This window comes from Adiantum capillus-veneris, chromosome 7, assembly GCF_014529385.1.
Source record: "Adiantum capillus-veneris isolate H3 chromosome 7, ASM1452938v2, whole genome shotgun sequence".
NCBI classification, from domain to species: domain Eukaryota; kingdom Viridiplantae; phylum Streptophyta; class Polypodiopsida; order Polypodiales; family Pteridaceae; genus Adiantum; species Adiantum capillus-veneris.
Genome location: NC_140937.1, coordinates 98,704,350 through 98,723,401, shown reverse-complemented (window position 1 = coordinate 98,723,401; position 19,052 = coordinate 98,704,350). Strand labels below are relative to the sequence as shown.

Sequence of the window (19,052 nt, the reverse complement as noted above, 5' to 3'; positions counted from 1 at the left end):
AAAAGAGACCAAAAAATTGGGGATCGTACACATGCTAAATATTAATGGATAGATCTCAATAACTACGTTCTAATTCCAAAATGTTCAGCAAGTTTTGACTTCATTTGTAAAAAATTTACCGTGCGCCCGTTTTGGACAAGAGAGAGAAAGTCAAAGTCCTTATAGGCCCCCTTAGAGAGTCCCCATTTTCCCTAATGCAGTTTTTTCTCTAGGTACATGATATAATTGCACTGATTGAAATTATCCTAGAAGCTCCTTAACTTGGCATAGATGGATTAACAAGATGTGATTTTTACAAGCCCAAATTCCTTATACTGTTTTATTAAAAGCATGGAATCACCATATACATTTAACAGTTGAATACCTTGTGTCACACACCACTCTAACCCAAGAGTTAAGAGTGCATATTATGCCTCATTTTTGGAGTGGGAATCCAAGAGATGTCCAATGGAGAATGTATTTTTCCCTTGCTCGTTAAAGACGGAAATGCTACCTGCAGCTTTGTCCAGTGTCCTCTTATAGGCTCTATCAAAGAAAAGAGAGTGATCCCTCTCTATCTTAGGGACTTCTGACACATGTGTTACTTCTTTGTCACTTATCTTTATCTTCAGCTTCTTTTCATAGTGGAGATGAGTGAGAATGCCTCCTACACTAGATCTTTTGGAGCTCTCCACTTGCATCGTGTATTAAAACTCTTGTAACCCAGTGAACCACTTGGAAATCCTATAAGAACCATCCAAGTATTGCATCACATAAGGAAACAACTCTTCCATTGTTAAGATTATGAATGTTCTAGACAGTAAATAAGAGTGAAACTTGGTCACACAAACATTAGTGCAAGCACCATGTGCTCCACCATTATGTATCTCTTCTTCTTTGATGGAGTCATCATGTGACTAGAGAAGTAGATAGGATGCATGAAAGAAGTTTGAGAATTCCTTTGCATTAATACAACCCCAAGTGTGTCATTTCCCACACTAGGGTTTACATAAAATGGCTCGTCCTGCTTTGGAAGTGCAATGGTGGGGAGTGAGGCTAAAATTTGTTTTACCTCATTGAATTGTTGTTCATTTTGGTCACTCCAAGTGAAGATCTCTTGATGGGTAACTTGTTGTAAAGGGAGAACCACTTGAGAGAGCAGGTGAATGAACCTACTGAAATACGTCACCTTTTGAAGAAAAGAGACCAATTGCTTTGTTGTGGTAGGAGAGTCCAAAGACACCAAGGCTTGAACCTTGCTTGGGTCAGCTTCAATGCCCTTGGCAGAGATCACATGGCCAAGAAGAGTAAGCTTGCTTTCGCCAATGTCGCATTTCTCCATATTGAGTTGGCCACTCAAATCCTACAGCCTAGATAGACCTTCATAGACTTTCTTAAAATGAAGAGAGTGGGAGCTATAGATACAAAAGTCATCAATAACCTTGCTTTCACTAATGTGACATTTTTCCATATTTAGTTGGCCACCCAAATCCTTTAGCCTAGCTAGACCTTTGTAGACTCTCTTAAAATGAAGAGAGCGGGAGCTATAGATACAAAAGTCATCAATAAAATCATGGATTGATTTTCCAAAGAATGGTTGAAAAAGAAAATGTTACATAGCATTAAAAAGTGGCTGGAGCATTGGTGAGACCAAAAGGCCTAACTCTGAAAGTAAAACATCCCCATAGTGTGATGAAGGTTGTTTTCTTTTCATCTTCTTCAACGATGATAACTCAGAAGTAGCCTGAGTAGCCATCACATACCGTGTAGCACTCATGTCTTGCTACCTTATTGAGAATTTCATCTTGGAAAGGAAGAGGAAAATGGTCCCTCTTTGTTGTTGCATTAAGAGGCTTGTAATCAACACAAACCCTCCACTTACCATTCTTCTTTAGTGTGACTACCGTTGGAGAAACACTATGAGTCTTCAACATGATAGATGAAACCTACTTCTAATAGTTTCCTTACCTCCTTGAGCAAGACCTCTTGTTAAATTACTCATATCCACCTGAGCTTCTGTACTACAGGTTTACTTCCCTCCTTGAGTCACAATGTGATTTTGAACTACTATGATGCCAGTGATTTTATCATATTCATCAATGAGAAATGTGGTAAAATTACGTAGAAATCAAAATTCAATCTTCACGCTCCTTCCCACACAACTCACTAGAGAGCATCTGATGTAGCTTACTTTCTTCTACCAGAGGTTCTATACCTGATGGATCCCCTTGGTTTGATGATTATGCATCAGGTTGCTCCATCTTCTTAGGGTCCTTAATAATGACCCCCATCACTTCAATGCTGCTATCATTTTCTTCGTTCATTTTTGACACCTGATTTGAAGAGTCACTACTAGAAAACTCATACTCAAAGGTTTCTAGATCCATGTCGCATTGCCGACCGCCGATTTCCAATCTTGCATAGCTCCCATAGCCATAAGACAAGGCCTCCCTAGAATGATAGGATAGCCCTCGCCCTTGTGTGTCATGACAAAAATGTCTACATCCACTTTGGTGTTGAACGCCCTTACCCTAATTGCATTCACAATGCCAACACGTCAAACTTGACATTATTTTCCATCTTGGTTCGATGGTGCCGGCCTACTCACCTCTAAACCCAAACAGTGCATCATTTTCTCACTCATGATGCATATTTGTATGCCAACATCGATGTAGATATTGGAGATGTGTTGCCCTTTAATGTGAGTGTCATAATAACTAATATCTAATTCTCCTAAATGATTTTCTCATGTTAAACTGATCATTTAATATGGGAAGTATACGGGGAGAAAAAGCTAGATTAATGGTTAAGTTGGTAGACCGACCACAATAGGGATCCAAAGGGGGGGCCTTTTGCAAAAGAGCAATGTGCAACAATGGGCGTCAAAGACCCTAAGGTTCAGCCCATTAAGACTCCCAAAATGGTAAGGTTCTAAAATTCAAAGGTTGTGTCCAATGGTCTAGCTTAGTGAAATTGGATTCTTTGAGAGCTTGTCAATATTCCCACACCCTCAAAGCCCCACACCTGAAAATGTTGGTGCAACCAAATTTGTTGCTGGGATGTGTATTATACAGTGCTAAAGCTGCATGCAGGTGCAAGTTGGGATGCTAGAGCGCATATAAAGGCCCTCTGCAGGCAAGTGGCGAGCGGTAAAAACGTATGCTCAAAGCAGTTTTTCAGGCCAGGAAGGCCCCCAAAGTGGGCTCATTAGGATGGAATTCAAAGTTCTTGAGATGCCAAGTAGGTGCTCTAGAATGTGGTCTCCAAGATTCTCTAAGGACACGTCCAGACGGCTCGTCAAACAGAGCCTCACTGTGAAAGATATTAAAGTTCTATTTTAGAAGCCTCGCAGATCCCCGAGGGGTAGGGCAGATGGGGAAAAATGGTTAGAGTTCATGTCAACGTATAGGCATATGTAGCTCAAGTTGTGGAGTATGCTAGTCTTCTTGGATCGCCAATCTCGACTCTAAACTGCAAGTTATGGCCATTTGAAAATTATCGAGGGGCCAGTTGTATGCCCACCTGGTCGTGTTGGAAAGCATACCATTTGGAAGTTTCATGGGATCATTGAAGTTCTCAGGAGTAGTGCTTATCATGTGGACTTATCAAGGATTGACGGCTCCTCAATTGGAATCCTGGACCGCAAGTTATGGCTCAATGTTCAAGGCACCGACTCAAAGTAAAGTGCCAGATGCTCTTTTCCAAATTTGGCGGCTTGGATTGGGGCCCCTAAAATCTTGAGATGCGGCGAGTTCTATGAAAATTGATGCCGGCAACACGGGTTTGGGGCATGCTTTACGGCTTGGGGACTGGACCCTCAAGTACCAGATGGCAAGGCATCGACGAAGGTGGACGGAATAAAAACTCCATGAGCTCCTAGCTAGGGGTGTATATGTGATGACCGTGAGCAATGTCGTGTTGATGGAGGTCTCGGTGGTACATGGTGCCTACAAGCAAGGTGATGGTTGGTTTTGGGCGATGGTGTTGAGGCGATGTGGCGAGTGACCCACATGGGTGCATTCACACAAAAGGGCATGGGACCCTCCTTGTAAAGGTTTTTTTTAAAAGTCTAAAGACTCGAAGGACCAACGACGGTGCTGTTGTTGCCCCCTAGAGTGCAAAGAGAGAGGAGGGAGTTTCCAAAAGGAGGGTTGGTCTTTTAAGAAAAAAGGCAAGGGCAAAGAAAAGAGGGGGCGTTGTAGTCCAGGAGAGGGTGTAGGAAAAGAAAGCAAAGGAGAGAAGGAAATAAGAGCAAAAAGCAAGAAAGAAAGAGAAAGAGGAAACGAAGAAAGAAAGGGAAGGAAAAAAGGGAAAAAAAAAGTAAGAGGGTTTTTTCTTGAAAGAAGAGGCGAGCTTATCATGAGCTTATGGCTCGGCTTTGTCAAGGATGAAGCAAGTTCGAGGAGGGTCTTGTGGAGAGAGGACTTTCGGGCGACAAGGGCTTGAGAGAGAAAAGAGCTCGTGTGCATGCGTGCGTGCTTCGACAACGAAGGCAAAAGGAGGAAAGTCCAATTCTCGGCGACGATGCCAACAAGGGTTGCCATGATCAATCTTTCATGCCCATCGAGGTTGTGCCGACGAGGCCGTTTGTACTAGGTTGTGTAGAGAAAAGGAAAGAAAGGATTGCGTGCATTTTTGGTGTCATGTTCTCTTCTTCCCTCTGTTCTGCTGCTCTTATATTTGTGTCTGTGGTGTCAGGTGTGTGTGTAGGCAAGTGTGCCCCCATCGAACCAGCGGTGTCTTGCAACACAGAGCGTGAGAGAGGCTCTTGGTGTGTGTGTGAAGCTACGAAATGTGTCATGCGGTGTATGTGTGGTGGATCTTGATCTAATATAGCGTGGTCAAGTCAAGAAGTGTGCAGGCGGTGGTCTGTTTTGGCAGAAAAAAAGGATTTTTGAAGGTGAATCCTAGTGGATTGGGGTACTATGTTTACCCTGAGCTGTAAAGAGGAAAATTGTTTGTGTTGTGGGTGCATACCTCCTTCCCCCTATCCATCTTCTGGTGCCCCCATGGAGGAGCACGCTGATTTCTCCCATCGGTGAAGTAAAAAATACAGGTTTTTGTATTGGTAAGGATGGTGTCTTGAAGCTATGGTCTGATTTTTACAGGTGAAGAGAATCCAGATGAATGGCTTGCATATTTTGAATTGTACATGTTGTCCTTGCGAATGCCTAATGAGGACAAAAAGATGCAAACCTTCCCATTCGTGATGTGCGAAAAGGCCAAACTGTGGTTTGAAGCTTGGAGATTGAGCCGAGACAAGCATGGCCGGCACTACGAGCAAGATTTTTGAATGATTTTCACAAAGAAGCATCTCCAGTTAAGATGGATGCAAGGCTAAAGGCTATAAAGCGAGATGTAGATAGGGAAGCTTGTTGCTGGATCATTTTGAAGCATGTTGGGCAGAGTTAGCAGCGGCTATGCATCCAGCCAATGGTGAGTACTTCGAATTGGATACGTTCATGGCATGCTTACATCCAAAGGTGTGAGAGAAGGTGGAATTTGAAAGCCCAGAGAACTACAATGAGATAGTGGCAATTGCAAGGTCGAAAAGTAGAAAAATAATAAAAGAGATAGAGCATGGCGTAACAGGTTATGAAGCAATGTCACCTGTTCAACCACAAAGCCCTCAAGAGTCAACTCAAGAGGAAAATCAAGGTAATAGGGCTACGACTGCTATTCCACAACAGTGGATACGTACAATTTAGGATCTATTGGAGCAAATGCAAGAGCTGCAATTGAGCGTAATGGACAGGGGACAGTCGAGAGGAGCAAGGGGCAGGGCAAGGTCTCTACCTGGAAGGTGCTATAATTGCGGTGAAGAAGGGAATTATGCACCAGATTGACCCCATCTGGTGAGGGAAAGTGGTGGTATCTACCCATTGTTTGGAAGAGGGAGAGGCCAAGCATAGTTTAATGGCCCGAGGGAGCAGGCAATTGAGAATCCAGTGTAGTAAGCCCAAACGGATGGCAGTGAAGTCCCTAGGGTGAACATCATTGGGGTGGATAAACAGGATGTCAAAGTGTTGGCCAACAAAAGAGCTAGAACTGAAAGGGGGACAAAAAGTTAGCGGGAGACTAGAGCTCGTAAAGGCAAGGAGAAAGTATATGAGGGGAAAGAGAAGCCTGAAACTAGCAAGAAAAGAAAGCATTGCAGGATTAAACAAAAAAATTTCTAGCTTGGGCACGACCATCCACATTATGATTTGGTGAGTGATGTCCAAAGTCAAAGAGCTAATATTACTTTTGGACAGTTGTTGGCATTGAACCCAGCATTGAGGCGACAGTGGTCGACTAGCGTTAGCATCAGGTTGCTAAGGGGTAAGGGCAATGTGCAGGCGGTGCAAAATATGGCACTCACAGTCGGTAGCCCGATGGATGTTCTTCCTTTGGTGGATGCTATCATTGAGAAAAGGATGCAGGTTCAACACTATATAGATGGTGGAGCACAAGTTTGTGTCATGATGGAAGTTGCAATGAGGGAAACATGTATTAAAGCGGTAGCCAAGTTGAATGTGTGCATGAGGATGACTAACCATGCTAAAGCTAGGTGTTTGGGAGTGGCCCAGGATGCAAGAGTGAAAGTGATGGGCATAGAGTGCCCGATCGACTTCTTTGTGATGAAAGCTGGGGATAATGCATATCCTACCATATTGGGTAGGACGTGGCTATTGGCAATAGGTGCCAAACAGGATTCGGAAAGCAAAGTGTTTACCTTGCCTGACAAAGAGAAAGTAAGACGGGTGGTGCTAGATCTGAAGACCAAGGAAAGCCATTTCAATCCTATGGCGGTGAGGGACAAGGATGACACCACCTGTCATAAAATCTAATATCTGACCAACCCAAATGATTTTCTCATATTAAACTGATCACTTACTGTAAGAGAATAAACGGGAACAAGGGTTAAGATATAGATGTACTTATAGATCTATTTCAACACAGGGCCAATGGTAAAGGGGCCCAAATGAGAAAAGGTCTATCAAAGAGCAAGGTTAACCAATGGAGAAAAAGACCTTAGGGTTGTCTTTATTAAAGCCTCCAAAGGTAATTGTTAAAAGCCTTAAGACATAGTCTTTAAATTTTTACTCTTTAGTCACTAAGGTCACTAAGGTCCAAGCAGGAAAGGGGGCAGCTTGCTTAAGTTAGGGCTGTGCTTAAGCAGAGGGCCTGCCTGATTACCAAGTTCAAAGTACTTGCTACTAATGAGGGGATTTGTAGGGAGGTGGATAGTATGTGAGCACCTCACCAATGACCCATAATCTTATGGGAGGAAAGGGGTCACATGTCAAGTGTAGAGACACACTGCTCAAGCAAGTAGGGGATGTCCTTAAGCAAGGGGGGTGCTAGCTTAGCCTCACAAGGGGAAATAAGGACACTTGTCAAGAGGCTACACACCTTGCCCCAAAGGGAGACAAGTTCTCATTGGCTAGAGGGCTACATGGCCCAATGAGCTTCAAAGGAAGCCTAGGAAAGGGGGTCGACCTAGCTCTCTCTCTCTCTCTCTCTCTCTCTCTCTCTCTCATTTGAGTTTTCCACGAGCTCTCTCTCTCTCATTATTTCCTTCACACACTCTTGTGAAGCAAGGATTCCATCTCCTTCTCCGAGCTTGAGAAGTTGAGTGCCTACTACCACAAGCTCTTGGCTATGGATGCAAATCCACACAAGAGAATTCTTATGCTTGATTATCAATCTCTCTAATCTCCATTAACACTATGCTAAGCTATGCTGCAAGAGCTATGAGTGATTATGTGCAAGGGGTTATTGCTTTCTCGTAGACCTACTATTACTTCTCTCTTCTTCCTCACTCCCTGCCCGCTCTCCTCACCTTTCATGGTGTTTGAGGTCTTGGGATTGAGACTGGGCATTTTCCTAGTTCTGCTAATCATGTTTATTGTTTTTATACTTGGTGAGTGAATCTTACCATCTTCATCTCATCAAGAAGGTCTCAAGGAACACAAACAGTTGTATTGTAAACAAGTCTTCCATCATGGAAGAATCTATAATACAAATACCTATTGGAAGGGGGACCGGCTCCAACTAATCCGGTCCTCTATTGGTGTCAATTTCTCTAAACTCTCACTCTCTTTTACAAGTACTGATCATGCCATGTTAATGGAGTAATGTGTTAGTGGTGTTCTCTCCATCCAAGCACTTTATTTCTCACTATAAGTCTATACTCAAAATAATTCTCAATGAAATGCTCAATATGTTATTCACTTTCCGCTCCAACTCAAGTTAAAAGGCTAATTCCATTACACCACCAACTATGAGTATGAGACTGAAACGTCCTATGATGAAGGTTATAAAGATACAAAGGAAGAAGACAGTGAGGATGATATGCTCAAAATTGATGCTGACTTATTTGGGGTCACTATGGAAGAACCTTGTGCAAAAGAGGAGGTGCAAGCACAGGTGCATGCCATAGGTACTAAAGAGGTGATCAATATGCTAAGTGGAGACTTGACCAAGCAGGAGAAAGAAAGCTATGTCCAGTGGTGTGCATCTTTTTTGAACTTATTTGAAAAAGGAGTATAAGGATTTGCTAGGAGCCAAGGGTGTTGAGCACAAAATAATCCTCAAGGAAGGATACAAGCCTAAGGAAGCCCTTTAGCAGGAGATCAATTAATTACTGGATGTAAGTATTATATACCCTGTGAAGGAGTTAGAGTGGGTTTCCCCGGTGGTTATCACTCCTAGAAAGAATGGGAGATGGCGGGTGTGTATCCATTATAAGCCATTGAATACTACGACCAAGAGGAATCACTACCCATTGCCGTTTCATGACGAGATTTTGAATCAAGTGGCTGGCCATGAAAGGTATTCCATTATGGATGGGTTTTCAGCCTACTTTCAAATAGGGATTGCTCTTGAAGACCAATTGAAGACGACATTCATATCTCCATGGGGTTGCTTTGCATACCGCCGAATGCCTTTTGGGCTGGTAAATGCCTATGCTACCTTTCAAGACTGGATAAACAAGGTTTTTGGTCCCTATCTGGGTAGGTTCATTAGGGTTTTCATGGATGACATTGGATGTTATAGTTCAAGGGCGGATCATTTGTCAAAGTTGCAATTGTGCTTTTAGGGACTGGATGAAGACGGAGGTCAATTGAACCCCAAGAAGTGCAAATTAGCACAACCTCAAGCATCATTGTTGGGCCATGTGGTATCACAAAATGGGATTGAAATGGATCCAAAAAAGGTCAAGGCTCTAGTCTTGATGGTGCCTCCTCCCAGTGCGCAGGCTTTGGCGTCTTTCGTGCACAGGATGAAGTATCTATCGAGGGTTTTTTGGATGTTGTCGCAGTATGTATACCCCATTCAAAAGAGGGCATAACATGTGCATGGTTTTAAATGGGGTGAAGAGGTTCAAGTGGCTTTTGATAGGGTGAAGGAAATTCTCTCTCAATTGCCTAACTGTGTGTCGTCCCAATCATGAGGATGATTTTTATGGTGCCATGACAGTAGGAACCGTAGCCATTGGGGTAATACTATTGCAAAAGGTGGGAAGAAGATATAAACCTATTTATTTTGAAAGTAGGGTGATAAGTCATGGGGAGACGACCTAAACCAAAGCCGAACAGTGGGTCATGGCCTTAGTTTTTGCCTGTAGGAAGTTCAAAGTGTATCTCATTGTGCATAACTTTTTTATGTTGACGGCCAACAACTTGTTGCCGGAGGTAGTGTTGCACTTGAAGCCAGGGAAGAGGATCATGAAGTGGGTGATAGAGATACAAGAGTTTGAGATTGAATTCAAAATTGACCATACAAGTCGATCTGACCTAGCAGATATTTTAATTAGCAAGGAATTTGATTTGACAACCTACCCCAGGGTGGTGCGGGATGAAACCAAGGAGGAGCCTGATTTAGCGGAAGCTTTTACCATGTGGTTTGATGGAGCATATAGGAGGGTAATATAGAAGGTAAGTGGAGGAATGGTGATACAAGATCCACACGATAGGGTGATCTTTTCAAAAGCCTACGACTTGGAGGATGTTCATACCAATAATGAGGCGCTGTATCTCACCCTCCATTTAGGCTTGAAACAAAGTGTCGAGTTTGGTATCTCGAGATCAATGGTGAAAGGTGATGCATTGTTAGTCATCAAGCAATTGTTGGGCCAATGGCATTTTTGAGGAGGTTCAATTTAAGCATGTTAGAAGAGAGCAGAACTAGGAAGCAGACCAGCTTGCAAGCAACAAAGTACAAGCGCAGGTTACAGGTATATATGTGGCCCCAGTCACCTATGCTGGTCGTGAGACCTTGAAAGAGAATGCAGACTTTTTGAATCACAGTCAGTGCTCTGAAAAATTGTCCATGTAATAGAAGTGGAGGATAGTGCAGAAGTCTCGCAAGTTTACACTAGTAGGGGAGGATCTTATGACCTATGGACGTAATGAAGTGCTGTGAAGAGTACTTTACAAGGAAAAAATTGGTGTGGTGTTGTAGCAATGTCATTAGGAGAGTGGGCATCAAGGTAAAGACCAGGTTTGTTTTTGAATCTTGAGAGCAGGTTTTTGGTGGCCGTCAATAGTACGTGATGTACACTATTGGTGCAAAACCTTCCATGAATGTCAGACTATGGGTGAGAGTAGGCTGATAGCCAAATTGCAAGGAGCTATCATTGCCCAAGATTCTTTTGAGAAGTGGGGCCTGGATGCCATTGGTCCACTCTCGAAGTCGGCAAGTGGGAAAAAATACATTGTAGTGGCGATTGACTACCTTACCAAGTGGGTCAAAGCCAAAGCTGTGAAGGAGGTAAATGCTCATGTGGTAGCTCGGTTTGTTTTTTATAGCATCTGTTGTCATTTCGGAGTGCCATGGGTGCTCATGTCAGATAAAGGACAGGGATTTATGAGTAAACTTATGAAAGCTTTGGTAGAGAAGCTGCTATTCAACACCGGTTTTCTTCACCTTATCATCCTCAATGCAATGGTGTGGTAGAAAGTGCAAATGGCCAAATCATTAAGATGCTGACAAAGTATGTTTACAAGCAGGAGGCAGAGTGGGAAGTGAATCTTGAAAAGTGTTTGTGGGTGTATAGGACATCCTACAAAGTGGCGACCAATTTTACCTGTTTGAATTGGTCTACGATAAAGAGGCAGTGTTCCCGATGCATATGCAATTGGGTGCTTTGAAGGGAATGTGGCGAGTCAATGCCACAAAAAAAGGGATGCTACAGGATCGAATTGTTATGCACCAAACTTTGCAGATAAACAAGGAGGTAGCCTCAGATTATTATGTAAAGCAACGAGAGAAGCAAATTGCTAAGTTTAATCCGAGAGGCATGCTCCCCGACTCAAAGTAAAGTGCCGGATGCTTTTTTCCAATTTTGGCAGCTTGGGTTGGGGGCCCCTAAAATCTTGAGATGTGGTGAGTTCTATGCAGATTTATGCCGGAAATGTGGGATTTGGGACATGCTTTACGGCTTTGGGAGCTAGACCCTCAAGTACAAGATGGAAAGGCATCAAAGGTGGGCATAATAAAAACTCCATGAGCTCCTAGCTAGGGGTGTATATGTGATGACCGTGAATGATGCCATGCTCATGGCGGTCTCGATGGTACACGGTGCCTACGAGCAAGGTGATGGACGGTTTCGGGCGACGGCGCTGAGGCGATGTGGCAAGTGACCCGTGTGGATGCATTTACACAAAAGGGCATGGGACCCTCCTCCTAAAGGTTTTTTTTTTAAATTTCTAAAGACTCCAAGGGAGCAATGACAGTGCCATTATTGCCCCTTGGATTTTGCAAAGAGAGAGCAGGGAGTTTCTAAAAGGAGGGTTGGACTTTTGAGAAACAAGTGAAAGAATCACAATGGATTTCTAAAATAATTAGAACATGATAAAATCATTAGGTTGAGTTTATGTAGAATCAATGTTCAAGAAAGGATTGTCTCAGCTTAGCCTTGAGCCAGTTAAAAATGGAGACTACCTGGTTGCACACCATGATAAAGGGAAGAAAAATTGGTGAAATATGTGAGAAAATAGTTCAAAAATTATGTAAATTTTAAAGTTATGCTAGTATTTTCGGTTCGCTTCTTTGTGGGAAGGAAACTCAGTCGCGACGGCCGCTTAATAAAAGAGACTTTCCTGAGTATTGACTAAAATTAAGTTATAGAATGTAAGAAAAGTCAAGCCATGTGAGGCTATGAAATGAAATGTGAAATTAAAAAAACTCATTAATATATATGTGTGTGTGTGTATCCATAGAATTTACTAGACTTATGCAAGTGAAGTTTCACTTTAACACATAGAATGTATAAAAAAAGTCAAGACATGTCACGATATGAAAGTGAAATAAACATTTAAAGTAAGTCTCCATCATTCAGTGAAAACAATGAAAGTCTCCCTAACCCAACACAACACTAAGGTTTCTTTTAGCAAGAAAAAAGGCAAGGGCAAAGAAAAGAGGGGGCGCTGTTGCTACAATCGGAGCGTGGAGAATCCTAGAAAATACCGAGAATCGTGCACTACAGACCATAAATGATAAATATTGCATACCTGGCAGATCCACAAGCACGAAATAGAAGTTGTACGCGAACATAGAGATATAGCGAGCGAGAGAGAAGAAGAGAACATAAGCAGGCGCACCTCCTAGGGCGGAGTGCTACGCCTGGTACGGTGAGAGGGGAGGGAGGAGAGAAGAGAAGAAGACACAAGCACTGGGTGCAATCTCCCCCCGTGCAAGAGTGACCATTTTCCTCTCGCACGTATTTCATTTATAGATTTCTTAAATGGTCAAATTAAGTACAAACTGGCCGGTCGGTCATAAATGGCCAAAGCTCATAAAGAGCACTTGAATAATAAAATGTACATAAAATATGATATCCTTTTGCAATAGCTTAGCTCGGTCAAGCCTTTTCCACCTGTCACAACTGCAATAAATAATAAGATATCAATTCCATAACATACCTCTCCGTTGGAAAGCAACTGTCCTCAGTTGCGAAGATAAAAATTTGCAAACAATACTTGTCAAAAACAGTGATTAGTATGTTGTGTCAAAACATCACATAATAAAAGAAAAATTTATGAAACTAAACAACATTAGCTTATGCCTGTCATCATCCACATACTACCTATTCTAGTGTCCCATACCACTAGAATAAGCAGTATATGTCATACCCTGATGAATCAGGATATCATTGGTCACACTCATCATTAATCTCATAATGTCAAGTCTCATCACATAAACACTGCCGTAATAATCACCAGATACCAAATCCCAATCCAATTCCAATTCCACAATATAAGTCCAAATCCAAATCACTTTCATTATGTACCCGGGTAACAAAATCATACCAGTTATAGTGGTGGCCAGCCACTGCAGCATGATTTTGTGATTGGTATTGCCTAAATCGGTGAATCTACACCAATAAGACGTGGTGCCTAAATCGACGAATCTGCACTAATGCTGCCTAAATCGGCAAATCTACATTTATCCTTGTGAATCTCTAATTTTTTAGTGTGCTGCCTAAATCGGCGGATCTACACAGATAATTAGTGTTGCTTAAATCGGTGAATCTACACCAAGATGAGCATGTACACACTGCCTAAATCGGCGGATCTGTGTGCATGTGACCAATGGACTAGACAAGACATAAAAAGACAAAACATGTACTATCTGTGTGACACAACATTGAAGTGTATTTGAGTAGCAGAGTACTTACAAATTTTTATTCACTAACTCAAAACACCGCAACTCATATGAGTAGCTGCATAGCTTAATGCCGAATCTTCTCAATAGAAATTACAGCAGTGCAAGCACAAGCCAGAACTTTATGGATTCGTAATTTCATATGCCATAAGAAAATGCAAGATCTTTTTGCTTTCAAATTGTCTAGTGGTATTATCCTTATTGCAAACTGCTTGACGTTGTGTCCTTAAATATATGCACCAACAATATAAACTTCCAAGCAAGTAGAGGAAGTGAGTATTATTGTAGGAGTAGTTAAGGGATGTCATTGCAGTATAGGCAGATGAGATATGTTGCGTAATTGATGAGATCTTAAGAAATATGATAGTCGTAGATATAAATAGAAATGGATTCATTAAGTAGAATTAAAATACCGTGAAAAACAACAAGAAATTACGTACCTGGAGGTGGTTTGCAGAAGTGACTAGTATCCAAATCGCCAAATGCTAAACAATTTCTTGAAAACAAAGGTCAACAACAAAATTCATGATTTGAGTAATGTTATGCAAGTTAGAACAAACCAAAGTGCAAGTCATACAAATGGGTGTCAGATATCATTGAGGTGGACTGTATATGTGAGTAAGTTTTTAAACCATTGATTGTTGTCACAAGAAAAGTAGAAGCTAGTAAAATTTCACTGGTGTTATTGAAACGAGCTAAAATATAATAACATTAGCTAGATTCCATGTTTTCCTTCAAAAAAATCGGCAAAGATTTACAGATTTTAGTGTGAATACCTGAATCTCTTTGAATTTTGACCTAAAAAGCCAAAAGATCTGTAGGTGTGCCCTTATTGTCTTTATTTAGAAAAATTGTTTTTGGCAAACCCTAACTCGCATTGCTATGATTACTTTGATCCAAAGTTTGATTTCCATCGTTGCTCTCTCAAAGAGAATCTCGTGAAAAATGTCATAGGAACTACTTTCAATGGTCATCTTTGAATGGATATATTTTCAAATGCGTAGGCCTAGCTTGCCCAAGCCTTTTCCACCTGTCAGCTGCAATAAATCATAAAATAAATACCAAGAGACATAGCAGCACTTATCTCCACCTTAAATATAGACACACAAATCTCAAATCCAAAAATAGGCACAGAGCGGCAAGGTTGAAAACTGCAAACCCTTGCCACCTGGGGAAAGTGTGTCTCAGCTTACAATCATGCTACGTGAAAATTAAATAATGCTCCTTGAGAGAAGGCGGAAAAAGAATCATTCCTCTTGAAATTTAAGGAAAATGTTGCAAAAAGTTGTTTTGTGTATGGTTAGGAAAGTGATTTGTCTCGAACACTACTTCCCATCACAAGCATGGCACCTCTCAAGGAGCTCAACAAGCAATTTCTCTAGGAAAAGAACCCTGCCCAATGAAGGGTTCATCTTTTTGGAAGCCCTTCAAATATTAACTCAAATTTTATAAATGGATAATGGTGATGTAGTCTTGTGGACAACTACAATGCGTCTGAAAAAAAACAAGCCCTAAAACGAGTGTAGACTAGAAGTACAGGCGAGCTACAAGATGACAGATTTCACAAGTAGTGATAGAATGCTCCTCCGATGTTACAAGCAAAGGAAAAAATGTGATCATGCTATTGCGCAACAATTTGTGAATCCGTAGAAGGCTTACTTTGCGCTAGTCCCCATCCTTCCTTTGAGAGTGTAGTGATGGTTCATGCTTTCTTTGTAGGCACGGCTTGGGAACAAGGACACAGAGATGTAGAAGTTATAGCAATAGCGGATTCATTGCCATGCCATGTCAAGTAGCGCAGGAAAGTCCCTAGATGTTTGATGAGCTGATGGTGCTATTCATGGCCTCACAATGGAGGAGGTAGGATTGAAAGATTAGAAGCACGGAGTCAAGGTTGCGCCAGTGTGCTTCAAGATCTGGCACCGCTCCTTGCTCCTCAAATGCCATCTCTCAGTGCTCCTCAAACACCAGCTTACTGAGAGATGGCGCCAGCGTTCACCCACACCTTGGACCACACCCACTGGGGCAGGGCATGCTTATTTTAAGACGTCAATGCTGCAACGAAGGCGCGAATGACCTCCATGGTGTCAATCAAGTGCACGATGAAGTAGGAGCCTCGAGGAGCACATGCAAAGCATGAGAGGAGAGCATGATCAGGATATGGGGAAACACAAGTGTGAGGAGGAATCCCAAGGAGGGTTGTTCGGCACAGACGAGATAGAGGGTTGATAGCGTAGGCAGCCGCCTTCTGCACGTTGTGGGCTCATTCTAAATGGAAGGTGTGCGTGTGTGTAATGAATAAGGAAGAGAAGACACAGAGAAGGCAGCACTAAGGTCGCCATGCAGTAGTGGACGCCCTGCAGCTAGAGTAGGTGGTTGGGGAGGGTGCGCGGTGCCAATATGCCGAAACAGGTGGAGCTTGGTGGTTTGTGACTTCTATACGATGCAAATAATGCATGATGAAAAATAGTGGCAGTGAATTGAGAGCCGGGCAGGCTACAATCAGTTCAAAGGGAGTACGACTGGTAGTACATGAGCGCCCGCGTTTTCATTGGAAGTCAAAGATGGCGCCAAGATCACAGGGCATGGGGGGTTGGGATGGATAGTGGGTGGCTGTGTTGTGTGCCACAAACAACTGGTGGTCTGTGGAGTGGCGACTGAGGGGGAGAGAGAGAAAGAGAGAAAGAGGGTGCCATGCATGGCAAGTGGGTTGTTGAAATGAGAGAGAGAGAGAGAGAGAGAGAGAGAGAGAGAGAGAGAGAGAGAGAGAGAGAGAGAGAGAGAGAGAGAGAGAGAGAGAGAGAGAGAGAGAGAGAGAGAGAGAGAGGGAGGGGGAGGGGTACACCATGTAGCCAGAAGCGTGTGCGTAGGATTGTTACTGTGCGTGTGGGGCTTCCAGTAGGGCAAAGAGAGAAAGACGGATAGCTACTACGATGCATGACGATACTGCAGTGCCCTCGGTGGATATTGATGGCGCAAGGGTGAGTTGCATGGCGGCCTGCGCATGCGTGGTTTGTAGAGGGGGTAAGTGAAGTTGACCTTACATTGGTAGTGCTGTGAGGGGTCTGCTTGCATAGGCGAGGTGGTTGTATAAACCTACCACTACAAGCTGGAAAGCATGCGCCATCAACGATGGTGAGGTGTGTGTTTGGTGCATGGGAAGGGAGGCTCAAGGTAGAAATGGCCGCCAGCTGATGAGAGAGAGAGAGAGGGTCCCTGCAGAAGCGAGAGGGATAACTGCAGTTGAGTAGGTCAAAAAGACCAAACGGACAGGAGCTTGGTCGTGGGATTGAGGAGCGCAGAAACTCGCTGCATGGCAGCCTATGCATGGTGGAAAACTGGCTGCTTGACGGCGCAGCCATGCAATGATTGAGCTTCCACTATTTTTTATAAAATTTTATTCTTTATTTATTTTGGTCGTGCGTCGGCTACTAGCAATGTTATTGAAATTTGGCCCTGCCCATGCAATCGAGTGGCGATTGCTGAATGTGTCCTTCGAGTGGAATTGTTCAAGTTGGTACTCGTTGATCGGTTGGCATGCGAGGGGTAGAGGGTTTGGGCAAGGGGTGGAAGCCGAATGGCTCAGGCCGGTGCTCGTGATATGGAGAACTACTTACAGTAGGCTGTCTGTAGTGCAAGATACAAGCCATAGGAGCTCGAGGGCGGCTTGTGGGTGGGTTGTGCAGGCAGCCCCTGGGTTTATGTTAGGGATTTGTCCATAGTTGGTGAGCGGGCATTGCACGATGGAGTAAGCAGAAAGTCACCTGGAAAATAAAATGAAGGAGTAGAAATAAAACTCGTTGGTTGCAGAGGAGGCGCCATGGTGATGGCGAGCCTTTAGCCGATGCCCTAAGGTCGACCCTCCTGAATATGAGATCTTCAATTCTAGACTCATCCAAAAATTCATTGAGGTCTCGATGTGAAAATTCTCTTTTCTGTTCATCTCGGTTCCTTCTTTCGTTCTATGAGTGCTATTTCTCCATATTTATCCTACTATATATATGTAAGTATATACTTGCTCGTATTATATAATTATATCCAAAGCACACACTTAATATATAATCTCTTATGCATACTGGGGATGAAGCTAAGCAGGTTTAAATCCGCGTCTTAAATTTAGTCAACTAATTCAAGGTATAAATACATAATTAAGGAAAAATACATGCACTGGCTACGCAATACTTACATTAATATTTCTCAATAACAAGACCCCTCTCCAAATATTTCTAGCAAAAATAAAAATAGACAAAAGGAAAAAAAAATAGAATGAACCGTTTATATTCTGCTGCACATGGAGGCCTTTGTTGATACGATGAACAACTTCCCAAGAACAACCTCTGCGCTCTGATACCACTGCTACAATCGGAGCGTGGAGAACCCTACAAAATACCGAGAATCGTGCACTACAGACCATAAATGATAAATATTGCATACCTGGCAGATCCACAAGCACGAAATAGAAGTTGTACGCGAACATAGAGATATAGCGAGCGAGAGAGAAGAAGAGAACATAAGCAGGCGCACCTCCTAGGGCGGAGTGCTACGCCTGGTACGGTGAGAGGGGAGGGAGGAGAGAAGAGAAGAAGACACAAGCACTGGGTGCAATCTCCCCCCGTGCAAGAGTGACCATTTCCCTCTTGCACGTATTTCATTTATAGATTTCTTAAATGGTCAAATTAAGTACAAACTGGCCGGCCGGTCATAAATGGCCAAAGCTCATAAAGAGCACTTGAATAATAAAATGTACCTAAAATATGATATCCTTTTGCAATAGCTTAGCTCGGTCAAGCCTTTTCCACCTGTCACAACTGCAATACATAATAAGATATCAATTCCATAACAGCTGTTGTCGAGGAGGGGGTGTAGGGAAAGAAAGCAAAGGAGAAGGAAAAGAAGAGGAAGAAAAGAAGGAAAGAAGAAGGAAAAGAAGAAGAGGAGAAAGAAAGAGGAACGGGAAAGGAAGAAAGAAAGGGAAGGAAAAAAGGAAAAAAAAGAGGAAATGGGTTTTTTCTCTAAAGAAGAGGCGAGCTTTTTCACGAGCTTCTGTTTTGACTCTGTCAAGGGTGAAGCAAGTCCAAGGAGGATCTCATGGAGAGAGGGCTTTTGGGCGATGAGAGCTCGAGAGAGAAAAGAGATCATGTGCATGTGTGCACGCTTCGATAACGAAGGCAAAAGGAGGAAAGTCCAATTCCCGGGAGACGATGCCAACAAGGGTTGCCATGATCAACAATCTTTCATGCCCATCAAGGTTCTGTCGAAGAGGCCATTTGTATTAGGTTGTGCTGAGAAAAGGAAAGCAAGGATTACCCGTATTTGTTGCCCACTGGACGGTATTTGATGTTATGCCCAGACCTCCTAAGGGAAGCCCATTGGGTTTACCTTGTTGACATGTTGACTTTTTGGTGTTACTTCCTCTTCCC

The 19,052-nt window shown here is 42.9% G+C and overlaps 1 long non-coding RNA gene across 1 annotated transcript; it reads right to left on the bottom strand.

Annotated features, from left to right (window-relative positions):
• Nucleotides 1-12,656: 12,656 nt before the first annotated feature.
• Nucleotides 12,657-14,666, bottom strand: LOC147454304 (uncharacterized). The gene is made up of 3 exons (XR_015188767.1): nucleotides 14,409-14,666; nucleotides 14,073-14,128; nucleotides 12,657-12,853 (listed from the first exon to the last, which is right to left on the bottom strand). It is a non-coding gene; the product is annotated as an uncharacterized LOC147454304 (long non-coding RNA).
• Between the last annotated feature and the right edge of the window lie 4,386 nt (nucleotides 14,667-19,052).